Source organism: Dreissena polymorpha, chromosome 4 (genome assembly GCF_020536995.1).
Source record: "Dreissena polymorpha isolate Duluth1 chromosome 4, UMN_Dpol_1.0, whole genome shotgun sequence".
In the NCBI taxonomy this organism is placed as follows: Eukaryota; Metazoa; Mollusca; class Bivalvia; order Myida; family Dreissenidae; genus Dreissena; species Dreissena polymorpha.
Window position 1 is genome coordinate 38,955,190 of NC_068358.1, and position 23,061 is coordinate 38,978,250.

Here is a 23,061-nt window from a genome sequence, read left to right on the forward strand (position 1 = left end):
GAATTTTCATACTAAACAAAATATTAAAATTAACAAAAGGGACCAAAAAATCAATACAAATCATTTTAAATGTAGGTTGGATATCAAAAATGTATATCAAATATCAAACGACATTAATTGCAGCACATCTCCATTAAGTTTCATTTAATGATAACATAGTTCCTTATTCGGATTGAACAAGGAATAAGGAACTGGTTCCTTATTCCTTATTCAAATCGAATAAGGAACTGGCATTTTCCTACTAAACAAACTATTAAAATGAACCAAAGAGACAAATAACTCTATGAAAATCATTGTTAATGTAGGTTGGGTATTAAACAGATTATTTTCAGTACATCTCTAATAAGTTTCATTTAATTACAACATAGTTTCTTATTCGTATTGAAAAGGGAATAATGAACTGGTTGACGCATTGAAATCGCTTTGCATCCTTAAACATATCCCCTTGTAACTATTTAAGTATAAGCACGGAATGGGATAGCTCAATCATGACTGATATTCAGCTATCGGAAAGTCTTCTCTAGAAGTTAGGGTCAGAAAAAACTTCAAGAATTGTGTCAGACATATAAATTAAAAAAAATCATACATTAAAAAAAGCCAATAATAACGAATTTATAGCTGTGCTATTCTAGAATGATCCGAATTTTAATAATCGAAAATATGGCCTCGGAATAAGGAATTGGCTTAAAGTTAGTCCCTCATTCGGAAGCCTGTATTTCGGACAATCACTTCCGGATATGTTATATTTAAGATGTAGTGTGGGTTATTTCAGCATGAGTATGATATATGGACGTATTCTGTCACATTTCTTCTTATATTCCATGTCACTATACACGCTGAAAACAAGTATTATAAAGAGAATAATTAGAAAATGGCATTGCCTTGCTCAAACATAAATTAAAACTAACCAAACAATATAAAATGTCGATGAAAATCATGGTTTATGTAGTTTCGAAGTTAAAAATATGTAGTGCAATATATTTCTACCTAGTATTATTAAATTATAACACAGTTTCTTAATCAGTGCGAATAAGGAATAAGGAACTGTGTCCTTATTCCTTATTCAAATCGAATAAGGAACTGGCTTTTTTCATACTTAACAATCTATTAAAATGAAACAAAGAGACCAATAAATCGATAAAAACCATTGTAAATTTAGGTTGGGTATAAAAAACATTAATTGCAGTACATCTCTACTATGTTTCATTTAATGATAAACTTGTTCCTTATTCGGATTGAAAAAGGAATAAGGAACTGTTTCCTTATTCCTTATTCAAATCGAACAAGGAACTGCCATTTTATACTTAACAAATAAAATAATATGAATTAAGAGACGCATAAATCAAGGAAAATAACTGTATATGTAGGTTGGGAATAAAAAATAGTTATTTATTACATTACATTTCTTTTTAGTATTTTTGTGTAATGATAACCTAGTGCCGTTTTCGCGGCTGAATAAGGAAAGCGTAAACAGTTGCAATATCTAAAGACATCACTTATAACCACCGAGAACAGTGCCATTGTTTCGGTTCTCACGACTTTTAATCGTGAGCCAATGTTGAATGTGGCCGAATGTAACATAGGCATCCCAGAGCGAGGAAACGTGCTTTCGGAGATAGAAAATCTATTGAAATAAAACCACCCAATTACAGCTATGTAAGTTTTGGTATTTTATTGAAAAAAAACCCAGCAACAACGAAATACAGAGGAATTTCGATGAAAATTTCCAGTCTAATAGAGGCACCGTGGCCGCTGATTGCGGTTCAGTCTCGCTTTATTGTGACATCAGTGACGTCACACTGATGACAACTCTGTCCGGAACATTGACATTCGTCTTGTGCCGAGGTTGAAAGTCGCCAATTGTACCGTCGGTCTGCATGAGCTAGAAAACGCGCATTCGCACTTAAAATATATCAGAAGAAAACACACGTTTACAGCTAGGATACGCGCCTTTTCGTTTCAATTATAAAACAAGATAAGTATTGATGCAAAGCATCAAAGGGCGTCGGGAATTTCAGTGTAAAAGGCACTCAATGAAGTTACATGGAACGATTTTTTTCTACTGTAAATATTAATATATTGGCCGATTATTTTAAACAAAATAGAAAAGATACTGATATAACCATTATCTATAATTTTTTGTTATAACCCCAAAATAACCATTATTTATGATGTTGTGTTATAACCCCCAAATAACCATTATCTATGACTTTGTGTTGTAACCCCTAAATATTTCATAGTTCATTTTATTTACATTGGTTTCCTTTTCTTACTGGCATCCGTGTGCAGTTTTCATTAATGAAACAGAACTGTGCAGGTTTTAAAAAATCTGCTTCATCTTGTAAGCGTAATTTCATTTTTTTCTCAACTTCAAGGGGAGATGATTCTGAACTTATTCTTACGTTGCTCATTTACGATAGGGGTTGAGTACTCATTGATATGAAAACACTGTACAAGTTTGAAAACAAATTGAATGAAAACTGTAAAATGCATAAAGAAGCTGCATTTCACAATAATTTGAAATTCAGTAAAAGATCATAATAGATTTATTGCTCCGATATTCATCATTTTCAATAGGGTTCGAGTAATACTGATATAAAAACACTTAACAATTTTGGAAAGATTCAGACGAAAGTTGTGAAATCTTTAAAACATGTGGAAATTGTTTATTTTGTCAAATTTAATAGAAAAAGATTCTGGACTTATTGTCCCGATGTTTCTCATTTTGAATGAGTTAACACTGCTCATTGATATGAAGACACTGTAGGTTTGGAAAGAATCTGATAAAAAATGTTGACATAATCACCTAACCAAGCAGTTTTTCACTTTTATTTTTAAATTCAAAGAGACATAATTCTGGACTTATGGTCCGATATTGCTCATTAAGAGAGTTTGGGTTGGGTCCTCATTGATAAAAAAACCTGTGCAAGTTTGGGAACAATCGGATGAAAATTTTGGACTTCGAACAACGATTTCAAAATTTCTCAAATTCTAAGGAAGATAACTATGGACGTAATGGTCGGATAATGCTAAAGGGCCCATACCACCTGGATAGTAATATACGTGTCGCGCTTCGCGCTCTATATGTGGTTCTTAAAAAACTCCGAGGAGTGCTTGACTCTAGGGAAACGGGTTGCTGGGACAAATCTCCTCCTTGATAAGCGGCTGCTTCCTTTATCGCAACTCATTGTCACAATCAACAATACGTGTCGCGCTTCGCGCTCTATATGTGGTAGGGATAGTACTTAGGGCCTATGATAGACAACCATAAAAATACATGGATAATAGATGTGTTGTTTGCATTTATTTGTTAATATAAAAACACGTGTATTTTTTATAAGATATTTAAGTGATGTAAGAAATTTTAATTAACGTTGTCACCACGCGGCATCCATTAATTTTAATAAAAATGTCCAATTGTAGTAAAATGGATTTTAAAATGTCTACATAAAATAAAGCTATATTATATTTATTAACATGACTGAAAAAAATTGTCAGCCGCCGAACTGTTCCGTTCGTGCCGGAACCCGGGATTGAACCGGGGCCCATTAGATGATTGTTGCGTAAACAACTTCAGTCTAACGCTCTCCCCACTGAGCTATTCCGGCTGACATCATTTATGTACTGCTATTTGGTGAAGTTGTGTATAGCGATCGTTATTACATGTCTATTAATAAACTAATACATTGTACGTTTTCGTACCACTACGCCTTCCAATAAACTTGCTTGCGCGATAGGTCGTCAAATATCGTACTACATTGATTCTCCACAAAATAAGCAAATTAGAAAAAACCACAAAATAAATATATTTTGAGTATGTTTTGTTTTTATACAAAACCAGAAAGTTTCGCGTATTTGCCCAATCCCTGTGATATTTTCCCTGTGATCAGTTGTGGATCAGTTATCAATAAAAACAATTAGCTTTGCATTGGCAATAAATGTTGGAATAAATGCAATAGGCACAAATGCAGTACTTATTTACACTAATTTACACAAAAAATCACCACTATGCAAGATATTCTCAAAACAAAAATATATACATTGATCCGTAAAATAACTTCTCCTCCCATAAGCGAAAAAAATGGCATTACATACTAGTCGCCGCTCTCCAGAGCAAAGCCAATAAAATAAAATATTGAGGTATTTCGGTGAAACTTTTCAGTCTTAAAGAGGCACTTAGACCGCTGCTTCCGGTGCAGTCTTTTTTATGGAGACGTGTTGAAATCATTTTGCAGTCTTAATCATATCACTTCGTAACAGTTTTCGTATGTAAACGGAACAAGATATCAAAAACATGTTTAGTTTTCAGCAAGTATATAGTCTTGACCAAAGTTCAGGGTCAGATAAGACTTCAAGAACTGTATCAGAGATATAAGTAAAAAATCTTACACAAAAAATCGCAAATAATAACGAATACAAAGCTGTGGTATTCTTAAATGATCCGAATTAAAGTATTCAAATGTATGGCCTCTGAATAAGGAATTGGGCGTAAAGTAAGTTCCTTATTCGGAAGCATGTATTTCGGACGATTACTTTCGGATATGTTATATTTTAGATGTAGTGTGTTATCTAAGCGTGAATATGTTATAGGGACGTATTCTGTCAGATTTCTTGTTAAAGTCTATATGACAATACACGCTGAAAACAAGTATTATGAAGATGATAATAAGGAAATGGTATTGCCTTACTCAAACATAAATTGAAATTAACCATATTATATTAAATGTCGATGAAATTCATGGTTTATGTAGGTTCGAACTATTAAAATGAACCAGAGACCAATAAATCAATGAAAATCATTTTAAATTTAGGTTGGGTATCAAACAAATTAATTGTATTACATCTCTACTATGTTTCATTTAATGATAACCTTGTTCGTCATTCGGATTGAAAAAGGAATAGGGAACTGGTTCCTTATTCCTTATTCAAACTGAATAAGGAACTGAATAATCATCACTTAAAACTTAGTAGAAATGTTTTGCAATTAGAATTTTACATATACAACCAATATATAAATAATATGTTCATTTTTATGTGATTATTATAGGATCAATTTCATTGATGTTTAAGTAAGATGATGTCAGTTCCTTATTCGATTTGAATAAGGAATAAGGAGCCAGTTCCTTATTCCTTTTTCAATCCGAATAAGGAACTAGGTTATGATTAAATGAAACATAGTAGAGATGTGCTGCAATTAATGTTTTTTGATAACCAACCTACATTTACAATGCTTTCATTGATTTACTGATCTCTTTGGTTCATTTTAATATTGTGTTAAGTATGAACATGCCAGTTCCTTATTCGATCTTAATAAGGAACCAGTTCCTTATTCCTTTTTCAATCAGAATATGTAACCAAGTTATAAATAAATGAAACATAGTAGAGATGTACTGCAAATAATGATTTTGATACCAAACCTGAATTCACAAATTTTTTCATTGATGTATTGGTCTCTTAGGTTCATTTTAATAGTTTGTATATTATGGACATGGCAGTTCCTTATTCGATTTGAATAAGGAATAAGGAACCAGTTCCTTATTCCTTTTTCAATCCGAATAAGGAACTATGTTATCATTAAATGAAACTTAATAGAAATATGCTGCAATTAATGTTGTTTGATACCCAACTTACATTTACAATGATTTTCATTGATTTTTTGGTCCCTTTGGTTCATTTTAATATTTTGTTTAGTATGAAATTCCAATTCCTTATTCGATTTGAATAAGGAATAAGGAACCAGTTCCTTATTCCTTATTCAAACCGAATAAGGAACTATGTTATTATTATATAAAACAAAGTAGAAATGTACTGCAATTAATATTTGTTACACCCGACATACATTAACAATAAGTTTCGTTGAGTTATTCGTCTCGTTGGTTCATTTTGACTTATAATTTATAGAAAGAAAAGTCCAGTTCCTTATTCGATTTGAATAAGGAATAACGAACCAGTTCCTTATTCCTTATTCACACTGAATAAGAAACTGGATAATCATCACTTAAAACTCAGTAGAAATGTATTGCAATTAGAATCTTACTTATACAGCCAATATATAAATAATATGTTCATTTATATGTGGTTAATTTAAGATCAATTTCATTGATGTTTAAGTAAAAACGTCGTTCCTTATTCGGCTTGAATAAGGAATAAGGAACTGGTTTTTTTATTCTTATTCAGCCTCGAATAAGGAACTGGATTATAAATAAAAACAAGCATGTTTAAATGTACGAGTTTGATTATTTTTATCACATACATGTAAATTAATAGTATATGCTTTAGGTTTTGCTGATGTGAAGTTAGTATTCGAATTAGAAAATATCGGTTCGGTTTAAACAAGAAATCCTATGCAAGCGCGAAGAAGAAACATGAATATGTAACGTAATACATAAAGTTAATGTATTCGAGTTATTTTGTGTGTATTTACTTCAGAAATGTTTGCATTATTTTCTTTAAAACCTTATAACAAATATGTTATGCAAGAATAAGGAATAAGAAACAGTTCCTTATTCCGTATTCGAATAAGGAATAAGGAACCAGGAAAAAGGAACCAACTTATCACCCATTATGCTATGAGTTTAAATTTTATTACACCTATATGTATCATGAATATTGCTGGTCCAAGTGTGAGGTTGAGCGCTCTAAAACCGGTTTAAACCCCCAATGCTTTGCATTGACCGTTCTATGGCGGTGACCCCAGCTTTATTCTTATATGTGTTTATGTTGTTTTGTGTTGTGTTGTTTTGTACTGTTTTGGCAATTGGTCACTTGCCTTAAATAAAGGACCAACTAATTGTATATTATGACAATGCAATACTGCTCCAGTAGCTTGAGTTTCACTTCTTTATATTCTATGTGGGGTCATTTTGGCACTTAACATGAACCTTAATGTTGGCGATGGGTATGATGTTATTAATGAATATGAGTATTAGATCGTATTTTGAAAATAGAGAATACTAGATTTACGAACTATGAGTGAATGAAATTATTTAGGTTTGAAAAATACGGAATGGTGTTATACATATTTACAAAAGAGAGAGCGGTAATGGATTGGCAAGAAACATGAACGGGTTTCTCGTTTTGCGTGTACATGAACATGAAAAAACTATGGTTAACCAACAGGGATTGTTCTCAGTAGTTAAAAGTTTTGTAGTCACAGAAACATAAACTGTGTGTCAATACAGGTTTACTTTAAGATTATGTTAATATGGTAACATTCCATAATTTGACGAGTTTTCTAGCCGATCAAGTACCTATAGCTTTGTATTTGAGTGTATTAAGCATTGCCAATGTTTCAATCAGTAGCTTAAATTATGTCTGTGTTGGTGCATTCGGAAAATTGTCAAGTCGGTATTTAAACTTTTAAGAGCACGAAATACAGTATTGATTATGGGAACAAATAAAGAGATTTGTACTGATAACATGTTTAAAAGGTATTTGCGTGTTGCAGTTAGTGCATGTTCATCTACTATTTTTAATACCGGTGTATTTATTTGTAAATGAAAAACATGTTTTCAAATTGATTACTAATGGTAAGCATATTAGTTAATCTAATATTAATGACTTTTAATTACAAGTTAAGTCGTCTGGGTTATGTTTGTTTTAAATATGGACGTTATTCCTTAAATGCTGGTGGTGCTTCAATATGTATTAATAACATGACTGTGGATAGACTGTGGAAAAGACATTGTAGATAGAAAGTATTTCCACTTAAGATGGTAATGTCAGAGATTCTTTGAAGCACATATCTGTTTCATTGAATTTAGATTTGTGAGGAAAGTAATTATGTATTATAACAGTGATTTAAATAAAGTGCGGTTGGTAGCAAGTGGAAAAGGCATAGTTTATTATTATTAAATGATAAGTGATTGTGTTTGATTTGTATTCAGCTGATTGTTTGCTTGTGTGTTATTTGACCATTTTATAAAAGGCCAGTTGGGCTTATGTGGAAAGTCGATTGGCTATAGTGGTCACTTGATCCGTTTTTTGAAGGCAGTTAGAGCTGATGTGCTAAAGTCAGTCGGTTTGTGTGGTCATTTGACAGTTTTCTTTAAAGCCAGTTGGTCTGATGAATGAATGCCAGATTTAGTATGTGGTCAGTTGAGTTATTCTACTATAAATAATAGTTTAGTCTATTGGGTTATCTTTCTCCTAATTATGGACATCATTCTTTTCATGATGGTGGAGCATCAATAAGTGCAAATAATACGACTGTGGATAGACTGCAAAGGCATGGTAGATGGAAAGCGTTTCCACTAAAGACGGTTATTTAAAAGATTCTTTGAAAGACAGATGATCGTGTTTGTCACTAAATTTAGATTTGTAAAAAGTCATTATTAATGTATGTGTACTTGGAATTGAATGATTTGTTGTTGGTAGCACATGTAAATGCAAAATAAATTATTATGATACAAATGATTCAAAAATGCTCTTTATATTTAGTTAGTTATGTGTTTGTTATGTGTGTGTGTCTCTTGTGTCATTGGACCAATTTGTTTAAGGCCATTTGGCCTGATTTGGAAAGCCAGTTGTTTTGTGTTTACAGTTTACCGTTGTTTTAAAGCCAGTCGATCTGGTGTGAAACCAGGTTGGCTTGTGTTGTCAGTTGACCGAACTTTCGTAGAACGCATGTCCACCTGGAACTAACAATATTTGCAAGTTTAATTTTTGCAGTAACTGGACTGTTCGAATGGTGTATTCAGTATTGGAGAATATAAAGGTATGGTTTATGAAGCATGTTATGATTATTACTATGATTATGATGTTTTTAATAATTATAATTAATTGTATACATAATGTTTTTTATTTAATCTGGTTTATTCTCTTTTGTATTATATTAGTGGACAGTTGACCGTTTGTTGAAGGCCATAATGTGCCTGCTGAGGATAAGCCAGTGGGCTTGTGTGGTCAGATGACCGTTGTTGAAGGCCATTGTGTGCATGATATGGATAAGCCAGTTTGCTTATGTGGTCAGTTGACCGTTTGTTGAAGACCATAGTGTGCCTGGCCATTGCGTGCCTGTTGTGCATAAGCCAGTTGGCTTGTGCAGTCAGTTGACCGTTGTGGAAGGCCAAAGTGTGCCGATTTGGGTTGAAACACATATTTGTATTGCTTTTACAAATGTTTGCAAATTTATCTTTTCAGTAAAATGGAAGTTCGAGAGGTATATAACATGGTGGAGAATATTTAGTTATTCATTTTATGTTTCATATTTTTATTAAGAATTTGTATTTTATCTTTTTTTTATTCGTAAGTCCTGTCAAATACAAGCACCCACTCCTATTTTGTGTTTGGGTTATTATTTGTATGGAAAACATTTGTTAAGATTAAAGAGAATAACAATGCTGTTTTATCGATGATTAGGATGATGATGACATTAATGATAATTATGTTGATTAGATTGTGATGATATGGTTGAGAACGATGAAGATAATTTAATAGTATTTTGAGAATAGAGAAATATATTTTTTCATAAATAGAGAATAATAAATTTAATCATTACTACGAGTAAATGAAATTATTCTCAGTTTGATAAATACCGTATTGTATTGGTTTGATACATGCTATTTAGAAGATAGATTGTGATAATGGTTTAGCGCGAAAAATGCACGTTTTGTGTGTGGGATTCTCGTATTGGGGTTTATATGATCTGCAAATCTCTTGAGTCGCCATTTGCAGTGTGTATTTGCACTGGGTCTGACGACGTCAAAGCGTAGTCCGTTTCTCTACTACGTCGGGTATATGTTTAACTACGAAAACACTGTGTAAATACACTACTTAATCAGTATAGTTTCATCTTTTCTGGTATTTATGGATTAGAGAACGGAACATCCAGTTATGGTAGGTACTTATTTTCAATAACAAACTAATAACAATTGCGCTAAGTTGCAACTTTAACATTTATTTTGAGCTAATATCGAAATACTTTGATTTGAAGCAATGCATAAGGTGGTTATTCTGTTAAAATAGCCAATTACAGTAACTTAAATTAAATAAAACTACATGTTACTTTGATTCAGTGTACATAACACATTTTAAAGTAAAAAAAACAGGTTACGAACATATATTTTAATCATTCAAACGCTTTGTTTCGAAGGAAATTACAAGTCGTGGTATGTATGTATAGGTTTCGCACAGAGTATGTATTGGTTGTACAGCGTAGTACAAATATAATGTATAGGTTACTCAACGAAGTCTCTGTATCCATTTCAGGACATAGCACATGCAGTTTGCAGTTACTGCAGTTATTTTCCAGTGTTATCGCGTTATTGTTCTGTCGTCATCGTATTATCACATTGTCGCCATCGTACTATCGCACTGTCGCCATCGCATTGTCGCACATTCGTCATCGTATTATCGCATTGTCGCCATCGCAATATCGCATTATCGCATTGTGGCATTGTCGCCATTGTACTATCGCCCTGTCGCCATTGTATTGTCGCACTATCGTCATCGTATTATCGCGCAATCGCATTGTCGCCATCGTACTATCGCATCATATTGTCGCACTATCGTCATCGTATTATCGCATTGTCGCCATCATACTATCGCGTTATCGTACTGTCGTCATCGTATTATCGCACTTCACATTCCGAATTGCTATCTGCAATATAATTGAACTGATTAAAACAGTCTGTTGAAATTGTAACAGGGGCGAAGGTGTTAATTATAAATCTAAACGACCCTTCAATGAAAGGAGTAGGGAACCATTGAAACAAAACAAGACATTTTTCACACAATGATTCAACTCCACTTTTAAAGTCGTATCCTGCAAATCGTGTAAATGTGGAGCCTATTTGGTAAAGACCGACAAATGACCTCTTCTGGAATCTTAAATTTTACAAGTATGCTGCTTATGTAATTGCACGCATGCAATATGAGTTGATTTACAGTCGACTCCCATTATCTTGAAGTTGTAAGTACAAAAAAAATAGTTTGAGATATCCGGAGTTGGAGATTAACATTCGAGGAAAACCGCAGACGCAGACAGAAAAAGGAAAATCGAAAGTAGCCGCAGTGTAACACGATCTAAATTAACCGGCCGTAATGTACGCAGTAAACAATAACCTGTGACAGATACCCATTGCCACACCTTTATAACAATACATTGATAAGGCAATTGCGGATTTTTGTGTCATTTGGGTCCTACAATCCACACCAAACGGCCGTTACAGGTAAAATCATGTATACGAACATGAAATTTATTTCAAAATTAGTTGGCGATAACCTATTTTCAAGAAAATCGATATACAATGTAAAAATCAAAATCTGTATAAGATAAAGAAGGATCGAAGTTGGGACATGGGATTTCATACCCGTAGCCAGGGGGGTGCGTTGGGTGCGTTCGCACCCAATATTTTTCGACGAGTAAAAAACATTGAACAATAAGTTGCACCCAACTTTATTTGACGCAATAACAATAATTTATCTTTTCCTGGAATCCAATGAGTCTTCGTGTTTAAGCGTTACAATAATGTTGCATTCAATAGGCTACCGACAGGTCAATCACCTTATAATTAATTTATCGATGAAGTCATTTCCAAGATAGCGCGTGATTTGTATTTACAAGTTAACACACTGAGGCGTCTGCACCACTACCAGCGTGCGTCTATGACACATAGTCGCCTGTCTTCATTGGCACTTGTAAACATCGACTATGGATTCCAGTACACATTGCCCGACATCATAACGCGATATTCCCACCTACATCCCCGCAAAATGGATTTTGAATCTTTGTTATAAATACATTTTTGTTTTCTGTATAATGAAAAATTATTAACCTGGCACTCTTATCCGTATTAAATCGAAATATAATTATAGATATTTATACTAAATGATTGTTTTGTAACCTTTGTCATCGTTATAAATGTCTGTTAAAGCTGTTATAGATATCATATAGTAATGATGAAGCCTATCTATTGTGGGTTGAAATCCCAGTCCAATGACGTTTTTCGTCAATCATCTAAATTGCTGGAAAAATCAATTTGATTAACTTGAATTAACAATCTTTTTAAAATGAAAGTACTTTTTAGATGATTATTAACGGAATGTTATGCCACCTTTCAAAAATGACTGAAATAAAAAGGACACCCTGGCAACTATTGCGGATGACCAAAGAGTCAATGGTTATTAATTTTTCATTATACCACGATTTATAACAATAACACATTGGGAACAGCATTTCGACAGACTTCGTTGTCTTTTTGTTATATTCCCGTACAACCATTTTCAGATCAACTAAAGGATTGTCCAACAAAGAAAATATCAGCCATGCTCAAGACAGGATAAAGTTTTTGTTGTATGGCAAGAAAACAAATCATTTGTACAAATCAATGTAGCTTTTTTGTAGTTTACCAACACTTAATGGCATCTGTTATGCTCCACATATAGAACTTTCCACAATGTTTTCATTATGTCATACTTGACACAAGGAAATATGTCCTACTCTTCAACTGTTGTCATACATGGTTTTAAACGTTATAACATAAGATCGGGTGGACGTGGACGTTAAAAGTAACAATCACGCTAAATAATATCGAATATTTCGTTAAATAAAGCTAACCCATAAAAAAATCAATGTTCCTTTTAGCAAAATGCAAAATTTCAACGTTAGATGTTGTCTGGTAGAATTGATTTAACGAGATACAAAATGCTCGTTTTTATTTTTTTGTGGCCACAAATAATTTCATTTATATCTCCCGTGAAATATCCGAACATTTACGGGCGAACACGAGATTGGATACGGTAAGCGTCGGAAGCATGACGTAGCTCTCATGAATAATCATTCTGTGAAATCAAAATGAATTCTGGGTAACTGGAACTTAGCGAATGCGAAAATGGCTTGTATAAATTATGCAAATGAACGCAACCCGAATGAATCCGATCCTGACTCGAAAGCGAAAGTAGATTACATCGTGGAACGATATTTAGATATTTAGATGCTTAAAACTTGCCGAATGCTTGTTATATAACGTTTTTACATCAATGTTACTTGTTTTTAGGGTCTTCCTATTGTAATTAACCATCGTATGGTACTACTTGTTGTCGAATGTTTTTATATAGCATAATACAGTAGCCGTATGTATTGGTGAGCGTGATAGTGACTTTAATGTTCATTAACTGTGACGAATCTTGAGCATAATGGGCAAATACGTCCATCTTTTTCTTCAACGTCCTGGTATACATAGTTAAGGACTTTGAGACCATAGGGCCAGTAGTTTGTTGTATAGGGTCTTATACCTTAGCCTTAATTGTTATATGTTTTTGAAATTCGTTTAAAAAAGATAACTAATTTGTTAACAATATTTTAATAAAAAATAAAAGTAACCGGTTGTACCATTTTGATTTCTGTTTAGTATTGATGCAGATTAGAGAAGACCTAGTTTTATTAATCAGTGTCTGTTGTACAATACACTATAAGCACGTTTAGATGCTAGGCCTCTGGTATTATCCATAGAAGCAGACAAACAATTGATTTGAAAAAAAAATGCAAATATTTCCTTTTTTTATTAATGAATGGTATATTTTGGAAGGGTTAAGTTCACCAATTTTATAAAGATTCCAAGATTCCAATAAATAATGATATTTTATGCCGTTCTTATTGTTGATTGTACATTCTACAAATGTGTGATTGCATATGTAAACAAACTGTGCGCGCATACTAATGTCGGGTTAAACACCGTATACATAATGTATTTCCGTGACTGATCGAAAAAGGTGGTTATTTAAAAACGGTAGTGGGGAATGCATTGTGTTATATCATATCCATGTCGATCAGTCACTGAGTATGGTCAACGAAAGTGAAATTTCATATAAAAATGCTATATACCTTCAGTCTTTAAATACAGATAAAACGTCACCAGAATGAAGGATTTTACGTTTCTTTTTCATTTTTTTCTATGGGGTGGACCTCCGAACCCCCGATTGCAAGAGGGAGACACTCCCTCCAGCGCTTACCCACTTCGCCACTTCGTCGCTCAATGACAATCGTTGATGGGAAAATTCGCACCCCCTTTTAAAAACCCTGGCTACGGGCCTGGATTTTCTTTGACATAAGCAGGGTTTCGAGATAAGCGATCGGGACATTACAAGAATCGACTGTTATTTGATAAAGATATCAATAAATCATATCGGTGGCCTTTCTGTTAAAATGCTGCCTCTCTGTTCATTCTTGGCTGCATCTCTGTCATTATCAAGCAAATGGATGATCGTAATTCACAAAACAGGTAAGAAAATCTAAATTAAAACCCGTAAACACATTTGTGCATAAAAAGAGCTGGTCCATGAGTTGAAGCATATATCCAGCTACAGGTTAACAGTATTCCGCAGGTCCAACCACTTATCATAAACTCTATCGAAGATGGAATGATGACGTGGGTGGTGTAACAATCGTGCATACATGCCACTTTGATGACTTTTTAACATAGCTTTTACGTAATATGTCAAATATCAAGTCTCATTGATAGCATCTTTATGATCAAATATTTACGTTCAAAGTACGCTATATAGTAATTTGCATCAATTTTACTTAAAAAATGTCTATTTTCGCTTTCGTTGTGGCACGGAAAGCCTCTCGATCGGCTCATTTTTCTGGCACGGGAAGCCTAGTCGTCGAACTACACCGCTTAATATATCAAAGTTCTCTTCTCGAGTTGATATGACTTATTATAGACTAGACTTTTACAAAATTGAATCTTGTATGTCTGCCCTTTTTTAGCTGTAATTATTTCATGATTAAATTTTTCTCCGCACAATTTTGTGTTTTGGGCTATTGGCGAAAATTGAAAGATAAAAATTGCTATCAAATGAATAAATGTTGATACCAGGGCTCAGTGAACCGAGAAGCAACTAGTCCGAGTAAATAGACAGGGACGGACTGATACTTATTGACTGGTTGATCCACGTGTAAAACGCCGTTTTAAGGACCAAATATAAAATGGGCCTTTTTGATAATCTGACCCTAGCCGACGACAAGTTACTTGACTTGCACGAGAAAATCCATGAACTCGTGGCAGTTTACCGAATCTTTGGTTTTTGCAATAAGTACTGTAAACACGTTGTCACCAATATGTGTTCATTATTTCTGCAATTCATCAACGCAATCTTCATTACTGACGGATTTATACATGTACATTAAGATATTTCAAATATGTAGTGGATTGCGTTAGTCCAAATCAATACGTTAAAAGTCCCCCGTCGCCTTTGATATTTATATCTAATATTCTGACATTTTAAATTTTTACTATCAATACTTTTAACAAGTGTTAAACACATTTTACGAAGAAAAATACAAATGCCAATCGACGACTAGGCTTCCCGTGCCAGAAAAGTGAGCCGATCGAGAGGCTTTCCGAGATACAACGAAAGCGAAAGTAGGCATTTTTTTAAGTAAAATTGATGAAAATTACAATATAACGTACATTGAACGTAAAGATTTGATCATAAAGATGATATCAATGACACTAACATTTGACATATTACGGAAAAGCTATGTTAAAAGGTCATCAAAGTGGCATGTATGCACGATTGTTTCACCACCCTCGTCATCATTCCATCTTCGATAGAGTTTGTGATAAGTGTTTGACCTTCAAAATACTCTGAACCTGTAGCTGGATATATGCTTCAACTCATGGACCAGTCTTTTTATGCACAAATGTGTTTACGGGTTTTAATTTTAGATTTTCTTACCTGTTTTGTGAATTTTGATCATCCATTTTCTTGATAATGACAGAGAGGCAGCCAAGAATGAACACAGAGGCAGCATTTTTACAGAAAGGCCACCGATATGCATCTACACCGTGCATATGCATATATATTTATATATAATACTCGAAAACTTATGATTTATCAACATTCTTTTTTATGCCCCGGTAGGGTGGCATATAGCATTTGAACTGTCTGTCAGTTCGTCTGTCCGAAAACTTTAACATCCGCCATACCGTTTGCAAAATTGAAGATAGCAACTTGATATTCGGCCTGCATGTGTATCTCATGGAGCTGCACATTTTGAGTGGTGAAAGGTCAAGGTCATCCTTCAAGGTCAAAGGTCAAAAAACAAATCCAAGGGAAGTAACAACCTTTAAAGGGAGATCATTTATATTTATCATTTGGCAGGTACAGATCATTTTTACAAAAGAATTTATATTTTTTAAAAGGGATATAAGAAAAAAAAATCAAAGCGGCGCAGTAGGGGGCATTGTGTTTCTGACAAACACATCTCTTGTTTAGTATAAGTTTATGGATGTTATGTTTTGAGTGATTAGTTTGTTTTACGTACGGGATGCTTTTGATATTTCACATACACGGTATGTTCGTTCGCGTGCTTCATGAAGTTAATATATGATCATAACAGTTTGATGGCTTATTCTTTGAAATATGGTATTAAAGCCATTTTTTCCAAACGAAATTGCCTATTAGGACCCAAGTCACAATATACAGACCATCCAGTTTCTTTAGATGAAGAACGCGAATTTGTTTAGAGTGACGAAAGGATGCTGAAGTGCCCGGATGCTGCTCAAAATGAAATCGTTAAATGAAAAATCATTAAACGCCGTCTACAGGAGGGCAACTTTGTTATAGGTCTTAAAAAGGCTCTTACGGACGAGTGGAGAAAACTTTACCAAACAACTATAACAAAACTCTTGACTCGTGGCCAAAAAAGGTGTATACTTATTTATGCCAGTAATGAATGTCACAGTAAACACTTACTTCAATAAAGGTACAATCGCAATTCTTATTTTTTGTCATAAATTAATTCAAATATAATCTGGTCGAGGCGCATTTCCTACTTTAACGAAATAACTCTTTTGTTGGTAACATATAAATGCTATATGATCAACATATACGGTTCGAGAAAAAGCGCTCGTTGATTTAAAAATGTATAATAATTATTCACCGGAGCAAAAATAATTCTAATACGCTTGAATACGGGCTTCAGATTTTCCGTTTTGCCTTTAGTGCGCCCCACGAGCTCCTTGTGTAGGGCAAAATTCGACAACTTTCAGGTTATGTACATGAAAATCATTCCTACAGAATATATAAGTGATTATTATGACGCGACCAGCTAGCAACATATTTTTTATATAAGATGAAAGAGTAAAATATCGGTAATATTTTTTCAGTACAAATAACCCCAACAGTTGATGTGGACGGTTCAGCAATCTCGGATTTCTAGTCTAGCGATCTTCCAACGAAACTTAGCGACCCGTAACGTCATACCAATCATGTTATTTTTCTATATATAAAGTATATCTGCTTAAGGGGTGTTGCTGCAGTTTTGCTGATTTTTTTCTATCACATAGATTTTGTGCAAAATTTATATTCAAGTACTATATACAAATACTATATGAAAAATGAAATAAAAATATAGGGTCACCGGCCTTGTTTTGATTTTATTAACCATTTTATAACATGTACTTTTTCATTTAAACTGGAAAATCTCTAATTGCTTCAAACCAATTAATAACCTATGAAATAGACAATATATTGATATTATATAAGCTGAGATACATAAAATACCATTTAATTAAACAACACAATGCCAAAAAATGGAGAACACAAGTTAAATTAAAAAAAAATATTTTTTTAAATTTTTTATGTCACCCTAAAAAACATCAATTTTTTACTATTTTGAACACCAAAATGTAATTTAAAAAATATCTGTTAAATAGAATTCTGCAAAACTGCTCAAATATATTCATCTACGTGTTGTCATCATAAAACACAAATAAAAAAAGGGGGTCACCGCACTTTTAACCGATATTTTTTGTTTTAACTACCCATACCGTCTACGTCAAATTTTATAAAAATACATCAATTAGGCAAAACCCAAGTACCGGTACATAGATTGTAAGAAATATGCACAAACATTAGAAATTGTTTACAATCTTAACTGGGATCACAACAGCTTACCAAAAGACATTAATAACAAACAATATTTAATCACAAACATAATACCATACAGTATCAAACTCGACCTTAATCATTAATAACTTACATGTACTTGTTCACAGATTTCGGCTTGTTTTGGAGTTTGTGATTAAATGCTTTAAATTGATAAATTTAACGACATGACTAAACAGCTCCAGTATAAAACAAGAATGAAATTAAAGAAAAAAAAAACCCCACCTGGGATCGAATCACTGATAATTGAATTATGAACCAACTCGGTCATTTCTGATGTACTGATGTACTGATAACACAAATATTGAGTTGTGATAATAGCATCATCGGCGTTGCTATAAATATATTCTCCGTTAAATAAACTGCCGCAACACCCCTTAACGAAACACCGGACTGGAAGACTCCAAATAGACATAATAGTTATAAAACGGAGTTATAAGGGATAATAAAAAGTGTTTAATGTTATCTTGTACATTAATTGTCGAGATGAATTTTTCATAATGGATATATTAAAAAGAAATCGCGCGCAAATAAGTTAACAGGATAAATAGCGTGACATGATGCACGTGAGCAGATAATAAACAACAATAAACAACAACAAAGTCCCCCTTAAAAACGAATTGTTCGAGTATTTTGGAAATTTGGGCACAACTTATTAACCTAACTTATCAGTGATATTACTTTGTTATGACCGCTTTTGTCGGATGCACATAACGACACACATAAATAAGTTATTTGATATCGTAACAGTCCCAATAAAAGTGAAAAAGTGTAAATGTTTACTATTTTGGTTTATATATTACTTTAGTTGGTGATTTTAAGTCAATTCTATGCCACCATGCACTTGATATGTCTTTGAGTGAATGATCCGGAGTCAGCATTTTGAAAATAAAACATTTAAAACATGTTATTTAAATCATCTTCTAAGTAGCACTTGATAAATTGAAAATATGTTGTAAATGCCATAAACAAAGAGCAAAGAGCAATCATCGCTCATACTTATCAAGAAAATGAAGGTTATGTTTTATGACAATTCATGCGACAATTAGCAAAAATAAATATAATGAGCATTTTATAAATAGTTGAGACAGTCGCTGATAAGTCCACAATATAATGGGATTCCTAAAAATTGATTGTAGATTAATGTTGATATTACCATTAAGTTACGTTTGGTAACTAATGAACATTTGATTGTATTTTTGATAGCTTTGTTAACTAATTAATCATTGATTGTATTTTGGTATATTTGCTAATAAATGTTTGATTGCGTGGTTAAGAATGACCCGTACTTCCGATGATCAATTGTTTGTGTTATTTTGCGTTCAATTTATAATCTCTGTGATAGTAAAATGTGTTTAGAATACAATTACCCAGTTTTACAGTATATAATTTCAAAAAGTATTAAACGATCCTGACATATCTGTCTAAATACAGTGGGAATCGACCAACATCGGCTTATAGAGATATTGTGTGTGTTGACATCTTTACATTTAATATTCCTTTACAAAATTTACGATAATCTCGCTCAATATTTTCCGCTTTGATAAATCCCCAAACCTCACAGTTACAGCTTACAATTGATGATACACGTGCAATAAATAATTGTATAGGTATCATCAATTGTAAGTTATAACAATTGGTCATTGGAAGTACGGATCATTCTTAACCACGCAGGTTTTAACGATGTATGGCTATTCTTCGAATCTGTGAACTCTAATCAAGTAATACCGTTACTTAAAAACAGATTACGATACTGGTATAAAAGCCTCACATATTCTAGTTCAGTGATTTTAAATAAAGAATTAACACCAGTATTTGACAGATCGTCGTATCTTGACATTATTGAAAAACAAGAGGGTCTGAAAGATCCAAAGTCGCTCACCTGAGATACAAAGAAACTGACCTGTGTTGTGCAGCCCATTAGAACAAATTTTCTGACCAAGTAAATGTAACTTATAGAGTGCTAATAAGTTTTAAATATAGCCATTAAATGATAAATTTCCCGCCCCCTAGCGGTCATGTTTTTCACACAACCGGAACCATTTTCAAACTCTCCAAGGTATAATTTAGAAAAATCTGCTGACCAGGTTTCATGAGAATCGAACGATAAATATGGTCTGTAGACTAGAGTGTTTACAAATTTTTTTCCTGACGGCCATGTTTTTCAAGCAACTGAAACTATTTTCGAACTCATCCAATATACAAATGGGACAAATCTTCTGCCCAAGTTTCATGATGATGGGACAACACATGTGGCATCCGAAGTGTCAACAAGGTTTTACTATAGCCATATAAGGAAATATTTACCACCCCTTTGCGGCCATGTTTTTCAACAGACCAGAACCATTTTCAAACTAATTCAAGATATTATAAGAAAAAATATTCTTACAAAGTATCATGATGATTTGACAATAAATGTGACTTTGAGAGTGTTAACAAGTTTTTACTAAAGCCATATAAGGAAAAACGCCCCGTCCCCTGTTCCAAATGGAGCCATAACTCGACAAGTATATCATTGAGATAAATCTTCTGACAAAGTTTATGAATATCAGAGAATAAATGTGGCCTCTAGAGTGTTAACAAGGTTTTACTATAGCAATATATAGCCAAATAAGGAGAAATGCCCCGCCGAAGGTGGCCATATTTTTAAAGCAACCTGAACTATTTACGAACTTGCCCAAGACAGCATTGAGACAAACCTTCTGACCAAGTTTCGTGATGATCGGACAATACATGTGGCCAACAAGATTGTGTTAACAAGATTAACAAGGTTTTACAATAGCCATATAAGGAAAAATTCCCCGCCTACAGGCGGCCATGTTATTCAGCCAACTATAACCATTTTCAAACAAATCCAAGATATCATTGAGCAATATCTTCTGAACAAGTTGCAAAAAGATCGGAAAATAAATGTGGCATCTAAAGTGTTAACAAGGTTTTACTAAAGCCATATAAGAAAAGATGACCGGCCTCGTGCGGTCATGTTTTTCAAGCAGCCGGAACCATTTTAAACTCATCTAAGATATCATTAAAACAAATGTTCTGACCAAGTGTAATGAAGAATGGACAATTAATTTGATTTTTAGAGTATTAACAATGTTTTAATATAGCCATATAAGGAACAGAATGCCTCGCCCCCTTTGCGACCGAGTTTTTCAACCAACCTGAACCATTTTCAAACTTATCCAAGATATTGTTGGCACAAATCTTCTGATAAAATTTCATGAAGATCGGACAACAAATGTGGTCTCTAGAGTGTTAACAAAGCAAATGTTGACTCCGCACAACGCACGCCGAACGACGGACAAAAGGCGATCACAAAAGCTCACTATGAGCACACTGTGCCCAGGTGAGCTAAAAACAAAACATAGGGACATGATTGCCAATTATTTTCTTCTGATCGCAACGTCATAACATTTTTTTAAACATTTTTGCAGTGTGTGAGTAATTATTTTGAATAAGTACATTGTTTTGCTGCTTATTCATCTAAATTTTCCAAACGATGTCGATACACAATAGTATGGTCAATACTGTGCTTGTTATATATAACTTAATCTTATTTAATTTCGATAAATCAATTCTCTATAAACTTCTAATATCCGTAAAGAAAGTCTGCTGATGTTAAGGCTAAAGCACTGTAAACCGCTAGGAGGCCAATCACTGCGAGTAAATGGTGTTTACCTGACATATTTAAAGCCTAATTTTTACCTGACATTTTTAAAGCCTAAGTTTATTAATGGTTACGAATGTTTTTTTGTTCATTATCATTAAAGATGAAAGGAATGGTTTTGAGACTTAAACAGGTCACACAAATGCATAAAATCTAACTTGAAAACATAAATAAGCGAGATAATTCAACGAATGTGTAAACGTTTCCACGCTCTCGTCAATGAACGAATTGACGAGCTCTGCATAATGCTTTCCTCGTAGTTTGATACTCAAAAGTGGATACTGCAAAACATGCACTTTAAGATTGAAGTTGCTGTATACAAAATATGTTTTATCAACTTATTTTTCAAAACGGTGTATGTGCTTGTGAATTTATTTTCAATCTGAAAACGGCAATTATTCCCGTGTATAAGAAACGATGCGATGCAAAAAAAAAACTTTCGCAGTCTGATCAGGTCACGTGACTATGACGTACGTTATCTCACTATTTGAATAAATTAATCCCTCTGCGACATAACACCTAATGTGTTTTTGTTTTTTCGTTGAGTGTTCTGTAAGCTTTTGGCATACGACTCATAAAAAATGATGCACATTTTTTTCAACAGATAAAGTAAAAGCCTAGTGTATATATACTCACTTAAAAAAGAACTTCTTCTTTGCGGATTGAGGGTTAAACTGTTGTATCTCACAAAGCAATATTAACACAGATGCAACAATTTGTACTCAATCATCGATTGGCGTGCGATTAGGTGAATTGCATTAGTTACAATGTAAATTGCAGTTGTTACATTGTACTAAGATTTTTGAAAGACGATGTTAACCTTAGTTGACTTACAACAAACAAACCACTGGTGGAAATAGAAGTATAAATAATTACAAGAGAACAAAAGTATAAATACCGGTATCTTCAAGAACAATCACCAAATAAAGCTGCTTGGCAGAAAAGTGAGCAAACATTATTCCGATATATGTGTGTGTATTTCGAAGTTTATGAGGTCCTTTCCGAGCCGCATGCCAAATTACGTGTGGACCCAGAGTGTGCCCAAGCACTCCTACATAAACTTACTAGGCTCATGAAAGTTGTAAATGTTTGTATTACAGCTGCATTTTTCAATGTAGGTGTGGTCTTGTGTTGCGGGGGAAGCCCGAATAACCGGAGGAAACCCCACCTGTCCGATATGGTGACCAACAACCAAACCCAAATGCTGCCTTGAACGGAAATTGAACTCGGTTTGCCTGGGTGATAGCCAGTTAACCAACCATTGCGCTAGTCGGTCAGCAATAATATTCCGATTTATACTCCACCGCTCCAACAACTTAACTTACAAGTCCATTTTCACTTACTCTGATGTGTCCCTCTTTAGTCATTGCGGCTACATACATCGCAACTGAAACACTGAAGACGTAAAACGTTGATGCATTAGCATTACTTGCGTGATTTGTTTGTTAATATATTAAACGGTTGGTGCTTCTTTAACACATATAACAATTGAA

General features: G+C 33.6%; 1 non-coding gene across 1 annotated transcript; it reads right to left on the reverse strand.

Moving 5' to 3' along the window:
* Positions 1–3,518: 3,518 nt before the first annotated feature.
* Positions 3,519–3,608, reverse strand: Trnaf-gaa (transfer RNA phenylalanine (anticodon GAA)). The gene is given in 2 exon segments: positions 3,519–3,554; positions 3,572–3,608. It is a non-coding gene; the product is annotated as a tRNA-Phe (tRNA).
* Between the last annotated feature and the right edge of the window lie 19,453 nt (positions 3,609–23,061).